This window comes from Pseudophryne corroboree, chromosome 2 (assembly GCF_028390025.1).
Source record: "Pseudophryne corroboree isolate aPseCor3 chromosome 2, aPseCor3.hap2, whole genome shotgun sequence".
In the NCBI taxonomy this organism is placed as follows: Eukaryota; Metazoa; Chordata; class Amphibia; order Anura; family Myobatrachidae; genus Pseudophryne; species Pseudophryne corroboree.
In genome coordinates this window covers 894,950,922-894,967,878 of record NC_086445.1, presented here as the reverse complement: position 1 = coordinate 894,967,878, position 16,957 = coordinate 894,950,922, and the positions used below count along the sequence as shown (strand labels likewise).

Here is a 16,957-nt window from a genome sequence, read left to right as displayed (position 1 = left end):
TCCTGAGCTGCTTAGAATAAAAGTATAGACTTAGGTTTTTTTATTTTCAGTGAGTCCTGCTGGCAACAGGCTCACTGCATCGAGGGACTAAGGGGAGAAGAAGCGAACTCACCTGCGTGCAGAGTGGATTGGGCTTCTTGGCTACTGGACATTAGCTCCAGAGGGACGATCACAGGCCCAGCCATGGATGGGTCCCGGAGCCGCGCCGCCGGCCCCCTTACAGAGCCAGAAGAGTGAAGAGGTCCAGAAATCGGCGGCAGAAGGCATCTTGTCTTCAAGAAAGGTAGCGCACAGCACTGCAGCTGTGCGCCATTGCTCTCAGCACACTTCACACTCCGGTCACTGAGGGTGCAGGGCGCTGGGGGGGGGCGCCCTGAGACGCAATGAAAACACTATTTATGGTAAAAAATACATCACATATAGCTCCTGGGCTATATAGATGTATTTAACCCCTGCCATTTTACCTCATAAAAAGCGGGAGAAAGGCCGCCGTGAAGGGGGCGGAGCCTATCTCCTCAGCACACAAGCGCCATTTTCCTTCACAGCTCCGCTGGAAGGACGTCTCCCTGACTCTCCCCTGCAGTCCTGCACTACAGAAACAGGGTAAAAAAGAGAGGGGGGGGCACTAATTTGGCATATAAAAACATATATAGCAGCTATAAGGGAGAAACACTTATTTATAAGGTTGTCCCTATACATATATAGCGCTCTGGTGTGTGCTGGCAAACTCTCCCTCTGTCTCCCCAAAGGGCTAGTGGGGTCCTGTCCTCTATCAGAGCATTCCCTGTGTGTGTGCTGTGTGTCGGTACGCGTGTGTCGACATGTATGAGGAGGAAAATGGTGTGGAGGCGGAGCAATTGCCTGTATTAGTGATGTCACCCCCTAGGGAGTCGACACCTGACTGGATGGTCTTATTTAAGGAATTACGTGATAGTGTCAGCACTTTACAAAAAACTGTTGACGACATGAGACAGCCGGCAAGTCAGTTAGTGCCTGTCCAGGCGTCTCAAACACCGTCAGGGGCTCTAAAGCGCCCATTACCTCAGTCGGTCGACACAGACACGGACACTGACTCCAGTGTCGACGGTGAAGAAACAAACGTATTTTCCAGTAGGGCCACACGTTACATGATCACGGCAATGAAGGAGGCTTTGCATATTTCTGATACTACAAGTACCACAAAAAAGGGTATTATGTGGGGTGTGAAAAAACTACCCGTAGTTTTTCCTGAATCAGAAGAATTAAATGAAGTGTGTGATGATGCGTGGGTCTCCCCCGATAAAAAATTGCTGATATCTAAAAAATTATTGGCATTATACCCTTTCCCGCCAGAAGTTAGGGCGCGTTGGGAAACACCCCCTAGGGTGGATAAGGCACTCACACGCTTATCAAAACAAGTGGCGTTACCGTCTCCTGATACGGCCGCCCTCAAGGAGCCAGTTGATAGGAAGCTGGAAAATGTCCAAAAAAGTATATACACACATACTGGTGTTATACTGCGACCAGCGATTGCCTCAGCCTGGATGTGCAGCGCTGGGGTGGCGTGGTCGGAGTCCCTGACTGAAAATATTGATACCCTGGACAGGGACAGTATTTTATTGACTATAGAGCGTTTAAAAGATGCGTTTCTATATATGCGTGATGCACAGAGGGATATTTGCACCCTGGCATCAAGAGTAAGTGCGATGTCCATTTCTGCCAGAAGATGTTTATGGACACGACAGTGGTCAGGTGATGCGGATTCCAAACGGCATATGGAAGTATTGCCGTATAAAGAGGAGGAGTTATTTGGGGTCGGTCTTTCGGACCTGGTGGCCACGGCAACAGCTGGAAAATCCACCTTTTTACCCCAACTCACCTCTCAGCAGAAAAAGACACCGTCTTTTCAGCCTCAGTCCTTTCGTCCCCATAAGGGCAAGCGGGCAAAAGGCCAGTCATATCTGCCCCGGGGTAGAGGAAAGGGAAAAAGACTGCAGCAGACAGCCTCTTCCCAGGAACAGAAGCCCTCCACCGCTTCTGCCAAGTCCTCAGCATGACGCTGGGGCCTTACAAGCGGACTCAGGTGCGGTGGGGGGTCGTCTCAAGAGTTTCAGCGCGCAGTGGGCTCACTCGCAAGTGGACCCCTGGATCCTACAGGTAGTATCCCAGAGGTACAGATTGGAATTCGAGACGTCTCCCCCTCGCAGGTTCCTGAAGTCTGCTTTACCAACGTCTCCCTCCGACAGGGAGGCAGTATTGGAAGCAATTCACAAGCTGTATTCCCAGCAGGTGATAATCAAAGTACCCCTCCTACAACAGGGAAAGGGGTATTATTCCACACTATTTGTGGTACCGAAGCCAGACGGCTCGGTGAGACCTATTCTAAATCTGAAATCTTTGAACACTTACATACAAAGGTTCAAATTCAAGATGGAGTCACTAAGAGCAGTGATAGCGAACCTGGAAGAAGGGGACTATATGGTGTCCCGGGACATCAAGGATGCTTACCTTCATGTCCCAATTTGCCCTTCTCACCAAGGGTACCTCAGGTTCGTAGTTCAGAACTGTCATTATCAGTTTCAGACGCTGCCGTTTGGATTGTCCACGGCACCCCGGGTCTTTACCAAGGTAATGGCCGAAATGATGATTCTTCTTCGAAGAAAAGGCGTCTTAATTATCCCTTACTTGGACGATCTCCTGATAAGGGCAAAGTCCAGGGAACAGTTGGAGGTCGGAGTAGCACTATCTCGGGTACTGCTACAACAGCACGGGTGGATTCTAAATATTCCAAAATCGCAGCTGATCCCGACGACACGTCTGCTGTTCCTAGGGATGATTCTGGACACAGTCCAGAAAAAGGTGTTTCTCCCGGAGGAGAAAGCCAGGGAGTTATCCGAGCTAGTCAGGAACCTCCTAAAACCAGGAAAAGTGTCAGTGCATCATTGCACAAGGGTCCTGGGAAAAATGGTGGCTTCTTACGAAGCGATTCCATTCGGCAGATTTCACGCAAGAACTTTTCAGTGGGATCTGCTGGACAAATGGTCCGGATCGCATCTTCAGATGCATCAGCGGATAACCCTGTCTCCGAGGACAAGGGTGTCTCTTCTGTGGTGGCTGCAGAGTGCTCATCTACTAGAGGGCCGCAGATTCGGCATTCAGGATTGGATCCTGGTGACCACGGATGCCAGCCTGAGAGGCTGGGGAGCAGTCACACAGGGAAGAAATTTCCAGGGAACGTGGTCAAGTCTAGAGACTTCTCTCCACATAAATATACTGGAGCTAAGGGCAATTTACAATGCTCTATGCCTAGCAAGACCTCTGCTTCAAGGTCAGCCGGTGCTGATCCAGTCGGACAACATCACGGCAGTCGCCCACGTAAACAGACAGGGCGGCACAAGAAGCAGGAGGGCAATGGCAGAAGCTGCAAGGATTCTTCGCTGGGCGGAAAATCATGTGATAGCACTGTCAGCAGTGTTCATTCCGGGAGTGGACAACTGGGAAGCAGCGACCTCCACCCGGGAGAGTGGGGACTTCACACGGAAGTCTTCCACATGATTGTGAACCATTGGGAAAAACCAAAGGTGGACATGATGGCGTCCCGCCTCAACAAAAAACTGGACAGGTATTGCGCCAGGTCAAGGGAACCTCAGGCAATAGCTGTGGACGCTCTGGTAACACCGTGGGTGTACCAGTCAGTGTATGTGTTCCCTCCTCTTCCTCTCATACCCAAGGTACTGAGAATTATAAGACGGAGAGGAGTAAGAACTATACTAGTGGCTCCGGATTGGCCAAGGAGGACTTGGTACCCGGAACTTCAAGAGATGCTCACAGAGGACCCATGGCCTCTGCCGTTAAGAAGGGACTTGCTTCAGCAAGGACCCTGTCTGTTCCAAGACTTACCGCGGCTGCGTTTGAAGGCATGGCGGTTGAACGCCGGATCCTAAGGGAAAAAGGCATTCCGGAAGAGGTCATACCTACCCTGGTCAAAGCCAGGAAGGAGGTGACCGCACAACATTATCACCGCATTTGGCGAAAATATGTTGCGTGGTGTGAGGCCAGGAAGGCCCCCACGGAGGAATTTCAACTCGGTCGATTCCTGCATTTCCTGCAAACAGGAGTGTCTATGGGCCTCAAATTGGGGTCCATTAAGGTTCAAATTTCGGCCCTGTCGATTTTCTTCCAGAAAGAATTGGCTTCAGTTCCTGAAGTCCAGACATTCGTCAAGGGAGTACTGCATATACAACCCCCTTTTGTGCCTCCAGTGGCACCGTGGGATCTCAACGTAGTTCTGGGATTCCTCAAATCACATTGGTTTGAACCGCTCAAATCTGTGGATTTTAAATATCTCACATGGAAAGTGACCATGCTGTTGGCCCTGGCCTCGGCCAGGCGAGTGTCAGAATTGGCGGCTTTGTCTCACAAAAGCCCATATCTGATTTTCCATTCGGACAGGGCAGAACTGCGGACTCGTCCCCAGTTTCTCCCTAAGGTGGTGTCAGCGTTTCACCTGAACCAACCTATTGTGGTGCCTGCGGCTACTAGGGACTTGGAGGACTCCAAGTTGCTAGATGTTGTCAGGGCCCTGAAAATATATATTTCCAGGACGGCTGGAGTCAGGAAAACTGACTCGCTGTTTATCCTGTATGCACCCAACAAGCTGGGTGCTCCTGCTTCTAAGCAGACGATTGCTCGTTGGATTTGTAGTACAATTCAGCTTGCACATTCTGTGGCAGGCCTGCCACAGCCAAAATCTGTAAATGCCCATTCCACAAGGAAGGTGGGCTCAACTTGGGCGGCTGCCCGAGGGGTCTCGGCTTTACAACTTTGCCGTGCTGCTACTTGGTCAGGGGCAAACACGTTTGCTAAATTCTACAAATTTGATACCCTGGCTGAGGAGGACCTGGAGTTCTCTCATTCGGTGCTGCAGAGTCATCCGCACTCTCCCGCCCGCTTGGGAGCTTTGGTATAATCCCCATGGTCCTGACGGAGTCCCCAGCATCCACTTAGGACGTCAGAGAAAATAAGAATTTACTTACCGATAATTCTATTTCTCGTAGTCCGTAGTGGATGCTGGGCGCCCATCCCAAGTGCGGATTGTCTGCAATACTTGTACATAGTTATTGTTACAAAAATCGGGTTATTATTGTTGTGAGCCATCTCTTCAGAGGCTCCTCTGTTATCATGCTGTTAACTGGGTTCAGATCACAAGTTGTACAGTGTGATTGGTGTGGCTGGTATGAGTCTTACCCGGGATTCAAAATCTTTCCTTATTGTGTACGCTCGTCCGGGCACAGTATCCTAACTGAGGCTTGGAGGAGGGTCATAGGGGGAGGAGCCAGTGCACACCACCTAGTCCTAAAGCTTTTACTTTTGTGCCCTGTCTCCTGCGGAGCCGCTAATCCCCATGGTTCTGACGGGGTCCCCAGCATCCACTACGGACTACGAGAAATAGAATTATCGGTAAGTAAATTCTTATTTTCTATGGAAAATAGTATTTGAAGCAGGTTGGTCGTTGGAAGCAGGTTGTCAGTCTTCCATGCATGCAGCTCAGTCCCAGCTGAGCAGATTGTTCATCGTTCAGATCGTTTGTAACAAAGCTCAGTTTGTACACTTAATCTCGTTTGTCTTGGAGATCAAGGGAAATTGCTCATCTTTCAGATTGTTCATGTTTCACATATTTCAAGTCTTCTAGTGTGTATGGGCCTTAAGTCTCTCTCTGAGCTTCTTCAGCTCCACCCCCAACAGCCTCTTTTAGTTTCACCTTCATTTTTTGGCTGTACACATGTTGCTTGTATTTGCCAGCTTCTGGGTCCTAAATTCCTCCCACTTAGTGGCTCTGTGAAAGTAATGTGAAAAGGGGACACCCCTGTAAGTCCAAGTACAGGGTACTTTAGTGGGGTCTCACATAGTGGAGGCAGTCAATTGACCACCTGTCTGGGATCCCGACACCAGCTGAAATACCGGCGCTCGGAGTCCTGACTGCCGGCTGGTTATCCCTCTTGGGTGGTGGTCCACGCCACCACCCAGAGGGGAATAGAACCCTGTGGTAATCGTAGGTCAGAAGCCTGGCGAGCGCAGTGCGCCCGTGCAGGCACACGCTGCGCTCACCGTCAGGCTCCCGGCATTGGTCTCCTGACTGCCGGGATCTCTTACTGATCCCTCGCATAGAAACTTGCACTAATCCCAGTTACAAAGGTTCTAAAGGCAGCCGTCATATGTATATGTATATATATATACAGTGGGGCAAAAAAGTATTTGGACAGCCTCTGATTGTGCAAGTTGACCCACTTAAAAAGATGAGAGAGGTCTGTAATTTCCATCATAGGTACACTTTAACTGTGAGAGACAGAATCTGAAAAAAAAAAACTCCCCAGGAAATCACATTGTATGATTTTTAAACAATTTATTTGTATATTCTTGTGGAAAATAAATATTCGGACACCTACCAAGCAGCAAGATTTCTGGCTCTCACAGACCTGTTACTTCTTCTTTAAGAAGCTCTTCTATCCTCCATTCGTTAACCAGTTCAAACAGGTGCAATTAATACAGGTATCTGTATAAAAGACACCTGTCCATACCCTCAAACAGTCATACTGCTACCTCTCCACCATGGCCAAGACCAGAGAGCTGTCTAAGAACACCAGGGACAAAATTGTAGAACTGCACAAGGCTGGGATGAGCTACTCGACTTTAGGCAAGCAGCTTGGTGAGAAGAGATCAACTGTTGGCGCAATTATAAAAAAATGGAAGAAATACAAGATCACTGACAATCTCCCTTGACCTGGGGCTCCATGCAAGATCTCACCTCGTGGGGTATCAATGATCTTGAGAACGGTGAGGAATCAGCCCAGAACTACACGGGGGGACCTGGTCAATTACCTCAAGAGAGCTGGGACCACAGTCACAAAGGTTACCATTAGTAACACACTACGTTGTCATGGATTGAAATCCTGCAGCGCCCAAAAGGTCCCCCTGCTTAAGCCAGCACATGTCCAGGCCCGTCTTAAAGTTTGCCAGTGACCATCTGGATGATCCAGAGGAGGATTGGGAGAATGTAATGTGGTCAGATGAGAGCAAAATCAAGCTTTTTGGTATAAACTCCACTCGCCGTGTTTGGAGGGAGAAGAATGATGAATGGCATCCCAAGAACACCATACCCACTTTGAAGCATGGCGGTGGAAACATCATGCTTTGGGGCAGCTTTTCTGCAAAATGGACAGGACGACTGATCCATATTAAGGAGAGGATGAATGGGGCCATGTATCGTGAAATTTTGGGCAAAAACCTCCATCCCTCAGTTAGAGCATTAAAGATGGAACGTGGCTGGGTCTTCCAGCATGACAATGACCCCAAACACACCGCCCGGGCAACTAGGGAGTAGGTCCGTAAGAAGCATTTCAAGGTCCTGGAGTGATCTAGCCAGTCTCCAGACCTCAACCCAATAGAAAATCTGTGGAGGGAGTTGAAAGTCCGTGTTGCCCGGCGACAGCCCCAAAACATGACAGATCTAGAGAAGATCTGCATGGAAGAGTGGGCCAAAATACCTGCTACAGTGTGTGCAAACCTGGTCAAGAACTACAGGAAACGTTTGACCAATGTAATTGCCAACCGAGGTTAAATTACAAAGTATTGAGTTAAACTTTTTGATTGTCCAAATATTTATTTTCCGCAAGAATATACAAATAAATTGTTTAAAAATCATATAATGTGATTTCCTAGGTTTTTTTTTTCAGATTCTTTGTCTCTCACAGTTGAAGTGTACCTATGATGGAACTTACAGACCTCTCATCTTTTTAAGTGGGTCAACTTGCACAATCGGTGGCTGTCCAAATACTTTTTTGCCCCACTGTATATATATGTATATGTTATTAAACAACACTAATCTCACTTAAAGAGGTCCTAACAGCAATTGTCTCAGTTACAGAGGTGATTATTCCCAGTAATCGAGAATAATTTGTCACCGTTAAAGAGGTTTGACAGTCTCACTAACAGGGGGTTTTTGGTGCAAAAATGCCAGGACGTCACAATTAGTCTCAGTAATAGAGTTTTCCACTGTATATCAAACTCTAAAATTTTACTCTTTGGGAAAATGCTTTATTTCAATACTATTATTTAACAAATTCTTAATTCTGCAATTACCATTCATAGATGGTGAGCCGCAAAAATAGGTTTGTAGCAGTACATGCTAAGTAGATGAAGCTGGCAAATCATTTTTTTGGTGGTGTCTGCCGCAGGTGATAATATGGCAGTAGCATACCTGCCAACTGTTCTGATTCCAGCAGTACAGTCCCGCTATTCGGAAACTGTCCCGCTGTCCAAGCCATGGGTCGCAGTGCCCCGCGGGGGATGGGGGGCAGTTGGGTAGGCTTTGAGCACCTGCTGCTCTATTCTGCAAAGCAGTGAGTGATCTCTGAATAGATTCCATGCGATACGGCATCTATTCAGTGCTGGGAGGGGAGCAGGGGATGGCTCAGCTGCTCGGGGAGTGCTGGGCATGCCCCCAAAATGCAGCATAATGGGTCCTCGTTACGAGGCCACGCCCACTCGGCATAGGGCATGCCTTTTCTGTCAGATGCAACTCCCCTTCACGGTTCGCAAGCAACTATGCCGCGCCATGGTCCTGAGTCACTACATTAAAAAGTTGGGAGGTATAGAGTAGGCTTTGATAGATAGGTAGATAACAACAGTCAGCAGATACAGTGCTACTCTATGTTTAATGAATAGACACCTTAGCACGGGCATGATTAGATATTTGAAAACCCTATAGAAAAAGTATGTAAAGGCCCCTATGTACCAGCCAATGGTAAAAAAAGTATATAAAGCATGTAACTTTGACAGGGAAGGTGAGCGCCCCAGCTTTGGGCCCCATAGCAGCTGGACCTCCTGCGCTCATGGAGTTCCTTACCCCTTTGCCCCTTAGTGCAAAGGACCTATTGTGTGCTGTGTGTTCTAATGGTTTGTTTTTCTAACTTAAATCTGATGGAGGTAGAACAGTAATATACATAATTGAATTGGAGTACACGAGTTCATCTCCATGATATTTATCTCAATGGGCGTATTCAACTGTTTTGTGTGCCCAATCTCCCGTCTAAAGTGACAGAAGATCGTGGAGTGCAATTAATTTTTTTTTCTGTGCAGATCACACCCATAAAGGTCGGGTTTACTTGATTTACGCTGGAGCTGGACGCGATCGCGAAAAGTGCCATTTTGGCGCCCAGTAGGGTCATGTTTTCGTGCATTTCAACTTGCCATCCCCGGCAATGCAGACAAAACATTTGAATTTGCCCAAAGTTTTAAATAGGATGTATTTGTTTTATTTTCATGCTTCAATTATAGAATCCAGAAGTAAGCTGGAAAAATAGTCCAGGGGTATGTAACTCAGAATGTCCCACTGGTTTCAGACTGTTCTTAAATCTGGGCCAATTTCAATTTCAGCCCTCAATGTCAGGAAAAGATGGGAGTGTTAAAACTGTTATGGATGGGAATGGTGAAGTGAATGCAGCTTTTAACTGAACAGGCGCCGTAGCCAATCTAACTTTCCAGTTTGTATTATGTATTCACCTGTAGTGATTATTAGGTCCCAATGGAGAAATCCATACCATTTACATCAGTAACTGTCATTAGGTGGAAATTGGAAATTCACGTTTGCAGTTTGTTCTATTACTCAGGACATTTTCACACTCCTGTGACAAAAGCTCAGAACATTTCTCAGTCTGGATCTCATTAACAGGCCTATTCATGATCCATTATGGACCCATTACACATGCGGAAACGCTAGTAACGAGCCCCTTCATTATTAAGGGCCTGAATGAGGCAGTCTAGCATTCAGCAATCTGAAAACTGAATATCTTCATACGGAGTTGATTCCAGGAGCCCCGTTCCTTCCTATGGGAAGGAGATCCAGGGTTCCAAAGAGGGATCTAAGCAGATCCCTGCGCACTCAGACCTGCATTTGTGCACGTGTCTGACCTCAGATGATACGTGCAGTCGGTAGACACAGCTCTGGTAAGTAACACCACTACTTCTGTAGCAGTGTTAGGGCTCGCAGATGCAGATGCTTTCCATCTTTTAGTGAGTACAATATTTTTTGACATGTATGAAAAGATATATCAGTGAGAGATCTAATTCTGCCTCACTCTCAAAACAGGCTCCACATTAAGTCCATTGGATAAATATGGTTTATTGTTTTCATGTACGGACATTTATATGTCTTCGCTATGGCTTCTGCCGTACCAGTCAGTGATCCTAGATATCCTGGGAGCCTGTTATAGCTATATACAGTAGCTACCGGACCAGAGGTGGAAACAGGTGGATAGAAACCTAAGGCAAATCATCTGTCCTGCAGGCCCCCATATGCCCAGTGCAGCTGCCTATTCTGCCAAAACTCAGTCCTGTCCATATAGTTATATACCGTATGTCATTATTTTATTTTGCTATTCCATTTGTTGTTTACAGTAACTATTCCATTTGGTGACCCCGTCTGTCCTTCTCAGGTCATATTGGAATATTTACGATTGTGACCTTTCTTAAAATATTTACTATTTTCAAATTCTCAGCCATTTGTTGTTCCCCAGTACGACCTTTGGCAAAAAATCATTCATTGAGTCATAGTAGCACTACTCATTTCTAGAGGCATAAACATATTACAACGTTTGCAAAACCAAAATTTGGCATTGAAAACTTGGTAGTTTTAGAATGTCCTCACCCCTTAGCAATGTGTCTGATCTCCTGAATTGGGAACGGTGAATGTTGTTTTCATAGTATCCTCAGGGTAGTAACAAAGCAGGCAGACAGTGATTCTTTCTCAGAGACATTAATGAGCAGAAGCAGGGTAAAGGCAATAAATCCTTATCTTCATTATATCCAGGATACCAGGCAGTTACATTTCAGTTCATCACACTTCTCAAAGTGCACTAACGATAAAGACAGACACCACATCAGATCATTAAAGAGATACGTTCATGGCAAGTCTACATTTCTATTTATGGAATACAAATTAATCATTTTCTCTATCGTCCTAGTGGATGCTGGGGTTCCTGAAAGGACCATGGGGAATAGCGGCTCCGCAGGAGACAGGGCACAAAAAGTAAAGCTTTAGGATTAGGTGGTGTGCACTGGCTCCTCCCCCTATGACCCTCCTCCAAGCCAGTTAGATTTTGTGCCCGGCCGAGAAGGGTGCAATCTAGGTGGCTCTCCTAAAGAGCTGCTTAGAAAAGTTTAGCTTAGGTTTTTTATTTTACAGTGAGTCCTGCTGGCAACAGGATCACTGCAACGAGGGACTTAGGGGAGAAGAAGTGAACTCACCTGCGTGCAGGATGGATTGGCTTCTTGGCTACTGGACATCAGCTCCAGAGGGACGATCACAGGTACAGCCTGGATGGTCACCGGAGCCTTGCCGCCGGCCCCCTTGCAGATGCTGAAGTAAGAAGAGGTCCAGAATCGGCGGCAGAAGACTCCTCAGTCTTCTAAAGGTAGCGCACAGCACTGCAGCTGTGCGCCATTTTCCTCTCAGCACACTTCACACGGCAGTCACTGAGGGTGCAGGGCGCTGGGAGGGGGGCGCCCTGGGAGGCAAATGAAAACCTATTTTGGCTAAAAATACCTCACATATAGCCTCCGGAGGCTATATGGAGATATTTAACCCCTGCCAGAATCCGTTAAAAGCGGGAGACGAGGCCGCCGAAAAAGGGGCGGGGCCTATCTCCTCAGCACACAGCGCCATTTTCCCTCACAGAAAGGCTGGAGGGAAGGCTCCCAGGCTCTCCCCTGCACTGCACTACAGAAACAGGGTTAAAACAGAGAGGGGGGGCACTAATTTGGCGTTAGAAATATATAAAACAGATGCTATAAGGGAAAACACTTATATAAGGTTGTCCCTATATAATTATAGCGTTTTGGTGTGTGCTGGCAAACTCTCCCTCTGTCTCTCCAAAGGGCTAGTGGGTCCTGTCCTCTATCAGAGCATTCCCTGTGTGTGTGCTGTGTGTCGGTACGTGTGTGTCGACATGTATGAGGACGATGTTGGTGAGGAGGCGGAGCAATTGCCTGTAATGGTGATGTCACTCTCTAGGGAGTCGACACCGGAATGGATGGCTTATGTAGGGAATTACGTGATAATGTCAACACGCTGCAAGGTCGGTTGACGACATGAGACGGCCGACAAACAATTAGTACCGGTCCAGACGTCTCAAAAAACACCGTCAGGGGTTTTAAAACGCCCGTTTACTTTAGTCGGTCGACACAGACAGGGACACTGAATCCAGTGTCGACGGTGAATAAACAAACGTATTCCTTATTAGGGCCACACGTTAAAGGCAATGAAGGAGGTGTTACATATTTCTGATACTACAAGTACCACAAAAGAGGGTATTATGTGGGATGTGAAAAAACTACAGTAGTTTTTCCTGAATCAGATAAATTAAATAAAGTGTGTGATGATGCGTGGGTTCCCCCCGATAGAAAATTATGGGCGGTATACCCTTTCCCGCCAGAAGTTAGGGCGCGTTGGGAAACACCCCTTAGGGTGGATAAGGCGCTCACACGCTTATCAAAACAAGTGGCGGTACCGTCTATAGATAGGGCCGTCCTCAAGGACCAGCTGACAGGAGGCTGGAAAATATCATAAAAAGTATATACACACATACTGGTGTTATACTGCGACCAGCGATCGCCTCAGCCTGGATGTGCAGAGCTAGGGTGGCTTGGTCGGATTCCCTGACTAAAAATATTGATACCCTTGACAGGGACAGTATTTTATTGACTATAGAGCATTTAAAGGATGCATTTCTATATATGCGAGATGCACAGAGGGATATTTGCACTCTGGCATCAAGAGTAAATGCGATGTCCATATCTGCCAGAAGATGTTATGGACACGACAGTGGTCAGGTGATGCAGATTCCAAACGGCAAAAAGGGTGTATTGCCGTATAAAGGAAGAGGAGTTTTTTGGGGTCGGTCCATCGGACCGGGTGGCCACGGCAACTGCTGGAAAATCCACCGTTTTTACCCTAAGTCACATCTCTGCAGAAAAAGACACCGTCTTTTCAACCTCAGTCTTTTCGTCCCTATAAGATCATATCTGCCCAGGGATAGAGGAAAGGGAAGAAGACTGCATCAGGCAGCCCATTCCCAGGAACAGAAGCGCTCCACCGCTTCTGACAAGTTCTCAGCATGGCGCTGAGACCGTACAGGACCCCTGGATCCTACAAGTAGTATCCCAGGGGTACAGATTGGAATGTAGAGACGTTTCCTCTTCGCAGGCTCCTGAAGTCTGCTTTACCAAGGTCTCCCTCCGACAAGGAGGCAGTATGGGAAAAAATTTCACAAGCTGTATTCCCAGCAGGTGATAATTAAATTACCCCTCCTACTACAAGGAAAAGGGGTATTATTCCACACTATATTGTGGTACTGAAGCCAGAAGGCTAGGTGAGACTTATTCTAAAAATTTTTTTGAACACTTACAAAGGTTCAAATCAAGATGGAGTCACTCAGAGCAGTGATAACGAACCAGGAAGAAGGGGACTATATAGTGTCAGGGGACATCAGGGATGCTTACCTCTATGTCCCAAATTTGCCCTTCTCACTAAGGGTACCTCAGGTTCGTGGTGCAGAACTGTCACTATCAGTTTTAGACGCTGCCGTTTGGATTGTCCACGGCACCCTGGGTCTTTACCAAGGTAATGGCCGAAATGATGATTCTTCTTCGAAGAAAAGGCGTCTTAATTATCCCTTACTTGGACGATCTCCTGATAAGGGCATAGTCCAGGGAACAGTTGGAGGTCGGAGTAGCACTATCTCGGATACTGCTACAACAGCACGGGTGGATTCTAAATATTCCAAAATCGCAGCTGATCCCGACGACACGTCTGCTGTGCCTAGGGATGATTCTGGACACAGTCCAGAAAAAGGTGTTTCTCCCGGAAGAGAAAGCCAGGGAGTTATCCGAGCTAGTCAGGAACCTCCTAAAAACAGTGCATCATTGCACAAGGGTCCTGGTAAAAATGGTGGCTTCCTACGAAGCAATTCCATTCGGCAGATTTCACGCAAGAACTTTTCAGTGGGATCTGCTGGACAAATGGTCCGAATCGCATCTTCAGATGCATCAGCGGATAACCCTATATCCAAGGACAAGGGTGTCTCTCCTGTGGTGGTTATAGAGTGCCCATCTTCTAGAGGGCCGCAGATTTGGCATTCAGGATTGGATGCTGGTGACCACGGAGCCCAGCCCGAGAGGCTGGGGAGCAGTCACACAAGGAAAAAATTTCCAGGGAGTGTGATCAAGTCTGGAGACTTTTCTCCACATAAATATACTGGAGCTAAGGGTAAATTTATAATACTCTAAGCTTAGCAAGACCTCTGCTTCAAGGTCAGCCGGTATTGATCCAGTGGGAAAAACATCACGGCAGTCGCCCACGTAAACAGACAGGGCGACACAAGAAGCAGGAGGGCAATGGCAAAAACTGCAAGGACTTTTCGCTGGGCGGAAAATCATGTGATAGCACTGTCAGCAGTGTTTCATCCCGGGAATGGAAACTGGGAAGCAGACTTCCTCAGCAGGCACGACCTCCACCCGGGAGAGTGGAAACTTCATCGGGAAGTTTTTTCCACATGATTGTAAACCGTTGGGAAATACCAAAGGTGGACATGATGGCGTCCCGTCTGAACAAAAAACGGGACAGGTATTGCGCCAGGTCAAGAGACCCTCAGGCAATAGCTGTGGACGTTCTGGTAACACCGTGGGTGTACCAGTCGGTGTATGTGTTCCCTCCTCTGCTTCTCATACCTAAGGTGCTGAGAATTATAAGACGTAGAGGAGTAAGAACTATACTCATGGCTCCGGATTGGCCAAGAAGGACTTGGTACCCGGAACTTCAAGAGATGCTTACAGAGGTTTTATGGCCTCTGCCGCTAAGAAGGGACTTGCTTCAGCAAGTACCATGTCTGTTCCAAGACTTACCGCAGCTGCGTTTGTCGGCATGGCGGTGGAACGCCGGATCCTAAGGGAAAAAGGCATTCCGGAAGAGGTCATTCCTACCCTGGTCAAAGCCAGAAAGGAGGTGACCGCACAACATTATCACCACATGTGGCGAAAATATGTTGCGTGGTGTGAGGCCAGGAAGGCCCCACAAAGAAATTTCAACTCGGTCGTTTCCTGCATTTCCTGAAAACAGGAGTGTCTATGGGCCTCAAATTGGGGTCCATTAAGGTTCAAATTTCGGCCCTGTCGATTTTCTTCCAGAAAGAATTGGCTTCAGTTCCTGAAGTCCAGAATTTTGTCAAGGGAGTATTGCATATACAACCCCCTTTTGTGCCTCCAGTGGCACTGTGGGATCTCAACGTAGTTCTGGGATTCCTCAAATCACATTGGTTTAAAACCAGTCAAATCTGTGGATTTGAAGCATCTCACATGAAAAGTGACCATGATCTTGGCCCTGGCCTGGACCAGGCGAGTGTCAAATTGGTGGTTTTTTTGTCAAAAAAGCCCATATCTGTTTGTCCATTCGGACAGGGCAGAGCTGCGGACTCGTCCCCAGTTCTCTCCCTAAGGTGGTGTCAGTGTTTCACCTGAACCAGCTTATTGTGGTGCCTTGCACCTACTAGGGACTTGGAGGACTCCAAGTTGCTAGATGTTGTCAGGGCCCTGAAAATATATGTTTCCAGGACGGCTGGAGTCAGGAAATCTGACTTGCTGTTATCCTGTATGCACCCAACAAACTGGGTGCTTTTGCTTCTAAGCAGACTATTGCTAGTTGGATGTGTAATACAATTCAGCTTGCACATTCTGTGGCAGGCCTGCCACAGCCAAAATATGTAAATGCCCATTCCACAAGGAAGGTGGGCTCATCTTGGGCGGCTGCCCGAGGGGTCTCGGCTTTTACAACTTTGCCGAGCGGTTATTTAGTCAGGGGCAAACACGTTTGTAAAATCCTACAAATTTGATACCCTGGCTAAGGAGGACCTGGAGTTCTCTCATTCGGTGCTGCAGAGTCATCCGCACTCTCCCGCCCGTTTGGGAGCTTTGGTATTATCCCCATGGTCCTTTCAGGAACCCCAGCATCCACTAGGACGATAGAGAAAATAAGAATTTACTTACCGATAATTCTATTTCTCGGAGTCCGTAGTGGATGCTGGGCGCCCATCCCAAGTGCGGATTATCTGCAATACTTGTACATAGTTACAAAAATCGGGTTATTATTGTTGAGCCATCTTTTCAGAGGCTCCGCTGTTATCATACTGTTAACTGGGTTCAGATCACAGGTTGTACAGTGTGATTGGTGTGGCTGGTATGAGTCTTACCCGGGATTCAAAATCCTTCCTTATTATGTACGCTCGTCCGGGCACAGTATCTAACTGGCTTGGAGGAGGGTCATAGGGGGAGGAGCCAGTGCACACCACCTAATCCTAAAGCTTTACTTTTTGTGCCCTGTCTCCTGCGGAGCCGCTATTCCCCATGGTCCTTTCAGGAACCCCAGCATCCACTACGGACTCCGAGAAATAGAATTATCGGTAAGTAAATTCTTATTATTCAAAATATCAGTGTTCATAGGAAGGAAGCTATCCCAGCTGCACTTTACAGACTAATGATAAATACAGTAACTTCATACATACTACTCCAGGGGAAAAGTCACTGCTCTGTGTTAGCCTTAATTTGGGCTGCTTTTATGCCTGCCAGTATGATGAGATACAGCAGCATAATGATTATCTATCTATCTATCTATCTATCTATCTATCTATCTATCTATCTATCTATCTATCTATCTATCTATCATAGATAGAGAGGTAGATGTGTCTTCATACATTATTGCTGCAGTTGCACCGAATATATTAGCAACCCTTGGTGCGCCAGGTCCTGTGAGCGCCGCTGTGTCTGTTTCGCATCTTTTTACCTGAAAATGCATCTCAGTCACAATGCGATATGGTTGGGGCGCACCAGGAGTCTGCGCTGATTAACTTAATGGGGGACACTTTTATATGTG

General features: G+C 47.3%; 1 protein-coding gene across 9 annotated transcripts in view; it reads left to right on the top strand.

The window, feature by feature from the left end:
• The window catches only part of RAP1GAP2 (RAP1 GTPase activating protein 2), a 1,491,256-nt gene that overhangs the window by 1,239,173 nt on the left and 235,126 nt on the right, over nt 1-16,957 (top strand). The gene's annotated exons all lie outside the window — the stretch shown is intronic.